Source organism: Psammomys obesus, unplaced genomic scaffold (genome assembly GCF_907164565.1).
Source record: "Psammomys obesus unplaced genomic scaffold, mPsaObe1.curated_primary_1811, whole genome shotgun sequence".
Lineage (NCBI taxonomy): Eukaryota > Metazoa > Chordata > Mammalia > Rodentia > Muridae > Psammomys > Psammomys obesus.
In genome coordinates, this window is record NW_026596134.1 from 4422390 (window position 1) to 4430162 (window position 7773).

Sequence of the window (7773 nt, forward strand, 5' to 3'; positions counted from 1 at the left end):
TTTTACTGGGACCTTACATCACTGAAAATGCTTATGTTCAGTCTTCTACTAGGCTGACCCTTTCCAAGGAGCCAACTTCAGGCAGGGAATCTTTCCCTCACATTTTTAAAGGCAGCTGACTGATCTGTAGTCATCTAGCTGCAGTTTCCTCGAGACAGCTGGTGTCAGGCTTTCTACATTTGATTTTAAATCATTTGCACAGTTTTATTCTTCTTCTCCTTCTTCTCCTTCTTCTTCTTCTCCTCCTCCTCCTTCTTCTTCACCCTCCTCCTCCTCCTCTTTCTCTTCCTCCTCCTTCTTCTCGTCCTCTTCTTCCAGACAGGCTTTTTCTGTGTAGCCCTGGCTGTCCTGGAACTTGCTCTGCAGACGAGGCTATCTTCTGCCTGCCTCTGTCTCCTGAGTACTGGGATTAAAGGTGTGCACCGCCACTGTCTGACTCAACAGTATTTCAAGAACGAAAGTATAGGCATAGGTAGACGTTGTGGTGCACGCCTCTACTCCCAGCACTCAGGAGGCTGAGGGAGGGCATCTCTTGATTTTGAGGAGAGCCTGGTCTATAGAGCTGGTTCCTAACAAAACCCCCCTCCTCTCCCTTCAGCCTGGTATCCTGCTTTGTTTGAGGCCTGAGGTGTTTTTCTGATTCCTAGATTCTTCAGTGCTTTCCTCAGGAGTATTTTCAAAAAAACAGTGCACTCTTGATCCCACACACACGCACTCTACCCCTACCCCCAGGCAGGGTTTCTCTGTATAGCCCTGGCTGTCCTGGAACTTCTCTGTTAGACTAGGTTAGCCTTGAACTCAGAGATCTGCCTGCCTCTGCCTTCCAAGTGCTGGGATCAAAGGTGTGCACCATTACACCTGGCCTGACTGCTCTTTTTCTGCCTCTCCAGCGTTAGTCACCTGCCGCCTCTCTCTTGTGGACATGGGGTTTGTGTCCCTCACCACATCCTCTCAGTACAGCTGTATTACAATTTATTAAATCTGTGTTTGTGTGTTACACTATATAACTCGCATGGCTGGCTGGGCCACAGGCTGCCCTTTCATGGGTCTTCAATCCTTAGGCGATGTCTGAGTTTAACCTGGGGCTTAGCTGTTGAATGTTTCTTTGAATTTTCCACTCTGCTCATCCTTGTGCTCTTTTCCATGGGGCCTCTCACTGGACCCTCAGTCATTCCATTCGTTCACCTGCCCTGGTTCCTTCTGGGTGTAGAGCCTTCGCCTTGGGAGCCAGCTCATGAGCTATGTCCTTGGGACTAATTCCTGTTTCTTGGGATTAATTCTCCCACACTCCAATGCACATTCATGCTGATTCTGAAACCCAAAAAACCCAGGACCTTGTAAACATTAGACAAGTGCTCCACCACTGAGCCACATTCCTATTTTTTTTAATGATTTATTTATTATTTATACAATATGCTGCCTGCATGCCAGAAGAGGGCACTGGATCTAGTTATAGATGGTTGTGAGCCACCATGTGGTTGCTGGGAATTGAGCCCAGGACCTCTGGAAGAGCAGCCAGTGCTCTTAACCCCTGAGCCACCTCTCCAGCCCCCCAAATCCCTATTTTTATGTATTTTCAGACATAGTCTTACTCTGTGACCTAAGCTGCCCTAGAACTTGCATTGATGGCCTCCTGAAGGTTGGGATTATAGGTGTGAAACACAACACCTGGCCCCAAATTCCTCATCTTAGAGGAAGGTTGCCTGTGAGGTAACTTTTGTTTTGAGACAGGGCCTTGGGTACCCCAGGTCGACATCAAACTTTCTATGTACCCCAATCCCACCCTGAACTTCAGGTTCCAAATTCTCCACCTCCAGAGCACTGGAATTTAAGTGTGCAACACCAGACAGTTTTCTGTGAGGACTGAGGTCAGGTGCTCTGGGAAAGTGCTCCACTTAATTGAGCCTCATCTCCAGCCTGTTCTTGTTTTTAAGTGTGAAATTGAGGCTAGTGAGATAGCTCTGTGGGTAAATTTGATTCCCAGGATCCACACTATGGGAGAATCTACAACTTCAAGGTCCTCTGATCCCCACACAAGTGTGTATACTTGATAATTTTGTTTGTTTGTTGTTTTTCAAGACAGTTTCTCTGTGTAGCCTTGGCTGTCCTGGACTTGCCTTGTAGACCAGGCTGGCCTTGAATTCAGCGACCAACCGGTCTGTGCCTCCCTGAATGCTGGGATCACAGGAGTGCACCATCGGGCCCGGCTAACACTTGATAAAATTTAAAGGCATTAAAAACGTGTGAAAATGTGTTACTCTGCCTCATACCTTTGATCACACAGGTTTGAAAATCCTTTAGCTGAGGATCCCGTTAGGCTGGCACACGCCTGGTAGCTTGTGGGGCTGCGGGCAGAATCCTGTCCTTCTAACTCTGGACCCTGTGAGTTTCTCCTCCCTTCCCATCTCCCTTCCTGCCCTATTTCTAGGATCTCCTTGACCCGATGCCCTGAAATTACGCAATGTCCAAGGTGCTGTTCCGTTTGGTCCTGTCCCTTTCCTTTTGGATCCTGATCCAGGAGCCCCGGGTAGATTTTTATTGTTGTTGTTGTTGTTATATCTCTATTTCTTTCTTTCTTGTCACAACACTGGCTATGGAGCTACAACTAGGGACATGTGATGAAGATGGCGGCCAACACTACCTGCCCTAGTCCCTTCACCGCCCCTAGACACTTGCATCCTGGGCAGCATATCTGAGGCTCACTTGAGGGAACCTGAATATCTTTAGGGCACGAACTCTAACGCACTGGTTCTCCACCTTCCTCATGCGGCGATCCTTTATATGGCTACTCACATCGTGGTGACTCAACCATAAGATTGTTTTTGTTGCTACATCAGAACTGTTATTTCGCTGCTGTTATGGATCATCATGTAAATCTTTGTGTTTTCTGATGGTCTTGGGAAATGACCCCTGTGAAAGGGTTCTTTGAACCCCAAAGGGGTCGAGAAGCACAGAACTGCTGCTCTCAAGAGCCTCTGGGACCAAGAGCACCTGGGGGGTGGGGACTTGTCCCACAGAAATGAGAGTGTCTCTTTCCATCTTGGCCTGACGCCAGGAAACATGGCCAGCTGGTGTGTCCCAGTCCTCCACACTGGGATCATTTCCAGGTATTCAGCTGGCAGGCATTTTGGGGCTGATCTGTCACCTTGCTTTGCTGACACAGGTTCTGGGCACCTGGGATGCAAGGTGGAATGCCTCCCTGTGCCAAGGTCCTGGTTTTGCAACTCTGTTGGGGAGACCCTGCTTCTGACTGAGGGCCCAGCACCCTGGGTAGGTTTTCAGACTTTCATGAACACAGCTTCTAGTCCAGGCTTTGGAATATTCGCCACTCTGTCCCTCCCCAACCCTCACTCACTCCCCAGGCAAGCAGCACCCACCTGTCTCATTCTATGGCCTAGAGTTGGAGCCTGCCTTCTTGTGTGCTTTGAAAGTCTCCCATCCTGTAGGAGGATGAAATGATCCCAAGGTTAGGTACAGGTCTAGAAGCACAGGGGACAAGGTGTATCTATGACTCCCTAGGGACACTCTGTGGTGTGAGGCCAAAGACACAGACTCTAAGGCCATTGTTCTTTTTTTTTCAAAAGTTAAAGAAAAAAAAAAATCACGTGGTTCCCAGGTCCTATGCTCAGTGAGTGAGAACTGGGAACTAACTGATAAGCAAAACCCTGGACATTATGGGCTTCTCTGACCAGCTGGGGGTCAGGGGCCAACTTTTCTTCATCTCAGCAGGGGCAGGGGCATAAGACCTGGGGTTCTTGAGGAGTCATCATGATCCACTTTGCCATTTCAAACACAAGGGGCTGGGAGGGCTGGGCCTGTAGCCAGTGGAAGCCACATTAACAATTAAGGTCTTTGCCACTTTCATTCTGCCCTCACTGCATGAAATATTCAGATACCGTGCCTTGGGTCTCCTCGTTGCCCATGTGAGCATTGGATTGCCAGTTATAGATTCGGGGCTTGAGGTGGCACCCCAGGCCCGGCACGCAGAGCATCTGTGAGCTGCAGGGCTGGGTGGTAGGAGCAGCTGCCAGCTGTCACAGGGATATACATAGCAGGACTCAAAGCCTGCATCTGGAGCCTGGAGCTCAGCACTGAGGCCAACCCTACGCTGTGGGACACTGCCCTCTGAGCCAGACAGCCACTGCTACCTGCGTCACAGCAGCTGTGACCCCCACGACTTGGGCCAGTTGACAGTCCCTCACAGGAGGGTAGAGAGGGCAACCAGGTGCCCTCCCATGAGATTCCAGCCACTGTCTCTCACACCTCCTTCCCTTTGCTAACTGTGTGAGTTACTCCTGCTTTCCACTGGCTAGTTTTTAGAGTACCTACACTGGGGGCTGGGGGGAGTACTCTATCAGTGCCACTATGGTAAACTTGTCATTACTGCTGCTGTTATTGTTGGCTCTCAGAGCCCCAGGGAAAGGATGGTGCTAACAGACTCAGTCTCTTCCACTCAGCTCCAGAGCTGGGCCTCCTCCCACCTCTTGCACCTCCACTGAGCTCTCCCAAAAGGCTGCAGCCAGCCTGCAGTGAGTAGATGGTTTGGACCACTGCTTGGATAAAGGTTTCATTTTTCTCAGCTTGAAGCTGTCACTCTGCAGGATCGGAAGGCAGAGATTGCAGGCCATAGGGAAGCCGCGAGGAGACAAATGGCTTCCACAAAGCCCAGTGTAAATTGAACTGTCTCGGCGACAGTGTGTGCGCTCTGCTCGCTCTCCCTTACCCCCACCCTGGTCCTACTGGAGCAACTGCCCAACAGTCTGTGCTCTGTGGGGAGCGTCCTCCAAGCTTGCTGCATCTTGCTTCCTGGGGTTGAGAGCCGGATCTGCAAGCTTCCCCAGGCAGGAGCTGGAGGTCCCTTCCTTTTTAAAGTGTGCTGGGCTGGACCTGCAGAAAACCAGGCCCCTCTCTGCTCAGCTGACTGACTCACCCATGCTGACTGTGTGTGGTCCCCTGCGCATCCCGGGTGCATCTTCTCCCCACCTTTTTCTCCAGCTCCTCTATCGGGAGGGAGGGGGTGAGAGGACTGAACTAGCCACCTCTGTGGTTCCCAACCCATGACACAAAGGCCAGAGTCTCCTTAAATTTTATTTAGTCATTACAGTTTATTTACTTTGTATCCCAGCTGTAGCCCCTTCCCTTATCTCCTCCCAGTCCCACCCTCCCTCCATCTTCTCCCCCTGTGCCCCTCCACTGATAGGGGAGATCCTCCTCCCCTTCTATCTGACCCTAGCCTATCAGGTCTCATCAGAGCTGGCGGCATCATCTTCCTCTGTGGCCTGGCAAGGCCACACCCCCCCAGGGGGAGGTGATCAAAGAGCTAGTCACTGAGTTCATGCCTGAGAAAAATCCCTGCTCCCCTTACTAGGGTACCCACTTGGAAACTGAGCAGCCTATGGGCTTCTTCTCAGCAGAGGGCCTAGGTCCTCTTCATGCATGGTCCTTGGTTGGAATACTGGTCTCTGCAGGGCCCCTGGGCCCAGGTTTTGGGCCAGATTCTCTTAAAGTGAGTCAAGACAGCCAAGACAGGTCATACCTGTGCCTGCCTTTTGACCTCAGACCTCAAATTTCATTCTTTCCTTCATTTTGTTTTTGACAGGGCCTTGGCTGTCCTGTAACTCACTCTGTAGACCAGGCTGGCCCCTAACTCAGAGATCCTCTCCTCCAAAGTGCTGGGACTAAAGGTGTGTGCCACCACAGTCTGGCCCTCCCAATTCCTTCCTTCCTTCCTTCCTTCCTTCCTTCCTTCCTTCCTTCCTTCCTTCCTCTCTCCCTCCCTCCCTCCCTCCTTCCTTCCTTTCTTCCTAAGGCAGAATCTCACTCAGTAGGCCAGAGATTCCCCCTGCTTTTGCCTTCAAAGCTCTAGGATTAATGACCTGCATCCTTTCTCTCTCTCTCTCTCTCTCTCTCTCTCTCTCAAGTATTAATTTACGTATTTGTGTGAGGGGTTTATGCACCCCGTGGGCCACATATGGCGGTGAGAAGACAACTTGAGGGAGTAGGGTCTCTCCTTCCATCACGTGGGTCCTGGGAATCAGTTCGGGCTGGCATGCTGGGCGTTAGGCTCCTTTACCTGCTGAGGCATCCCCAGGCCCCTCCTCCCCTTCGAACCGGCCTCTAACAAGCCAAACCTAAGGGCACCCCACTAGCTGTTCCTTCCACCTGCTCAGCCTCCTCGCTTACCTACCTTTGTCCTCGCTGCTCAGACTCAGATCCTAGCAGAACACACATCTAAGGCAATTGACGTCAGCGCTGCAGCCAGCCTCACCGTACCATCACTCGTTATAGTCTCCCTCCTCCCAAGAATGCCAAGTACTCTCAGTGGGCAGTGGCCACTTGTCCGGGTAGAATCCCCTCGGTCTGGGGAAGCTGTGAGAGGGTAGACGCAGTGGTTCAGTAAACGGCTGAGTAACTGTAAGAGGGGACGTCAGCTGCCGCGCGGGCACGCGCTCCAGGCCGTGGGCAGCTTACCCCGGGGTGTTTGTGTGCGTGCGTGCGTGCGTGTGTGTGTGTGTGTGTGTGTGCGCGCGCGCGCGGGGGGGGGGGGGGGGGGTGGGTTATCTCCTTGCAGGTCCAGCGAAAACACATACTTCCGTCAGCCGCCGGCTGCAGGAGGAGCGCGGCAAATGCGCTTTGGGGACAGCATTTACAGGCTGTAGGGCGATCCGTTTGGCCCGCAGCGATGCGGGGCTGCGGAAGGTTCTGCGGCCGCTGCGCGTCTCTGGACCCCAGATTTATGGCCTGGGTGGAGGACCTTCCCTCGCCTTTCCCAGGGGTTTCCGCCTAGCGAACCTCCTCCAATTGCAGATATCTAGCGGTTGAGTGCGCGAAGGGGAAGAGCGCTGAGAACCGCTCCGGGAAATGGGCAGGTCCCCGGCCCCCTAGCCCCATCGCCCCATCAGGTGGGGAGAGATGTGGCCCCGAGCGGAGGCTGCAAGGCTCTACAGTCCTGAGCTAAGGGTGGAAAGACAGCCCCGCTGCCAGATTAGGTAGGGACCCAGGTGGAGAAGGTCGGTGGCCCGGAAAAGGGACAAAGAGCAGCCCTGCACGACCCCCCACGTCAGGGTCCTATTGTTCCTCCTCTCTCGGACTGTACCGAACTCTCGTGCCCCTGGGAGGGAGGAAGGGAGCTGCGCCAACCCAGTGGGCATTTGTTTATTAAAGATGAGAAAGGGAGGGTTAGGACGCTGCTGGCCCGATAAGGGGACGCGCATTTCGCACGTCGCCTTTAAGAGAAGCCCTGCCCTACCTTTCCCACCGGTCCCCGCCACCCCCACCCCACTATCCCTACCTGCATTTTAAAACCCCTTGTAGACCTGGGATTGGCCCAGGCCGCGTCCTCCGGGCGAAGAAACTTGAACCGGGGGCGGGGGGAGGAGGTTGCTAGGCCCCGCGGTTGGACGATACCATCTTGGAAGCCTCCCCGAGCGCGCCCCGCCCCTCCCGCACACCCCCGGAGCGGCCCAATCACACTGGCGGGAGGGCGGGACCACGGCTCCAACGCGCCTCTGGCAGGGCGCCCGGCGGGCCGGCGCACCGTGTAGGGGGACCTCGAAGTGGGGGAGGCCTGCCGCGCCTCTGCCCGCCTCCCTCTCGGGGGCGGGGCCCGACGGGGGCGCCCCGCCCCTCTCCGCCCGGGGTGGGCGGGGCGGCTAGGGCTCCGGGAGCGGGGCCGGGGGCGGGCCTCCGCCTGCTGCGCCGGAGAGCCCCGGCACCGCGGCCGCCGACGCAGCCGCCGTCTCCGTCCCCGAGTCCCGAGGCGCGCGCGGACTC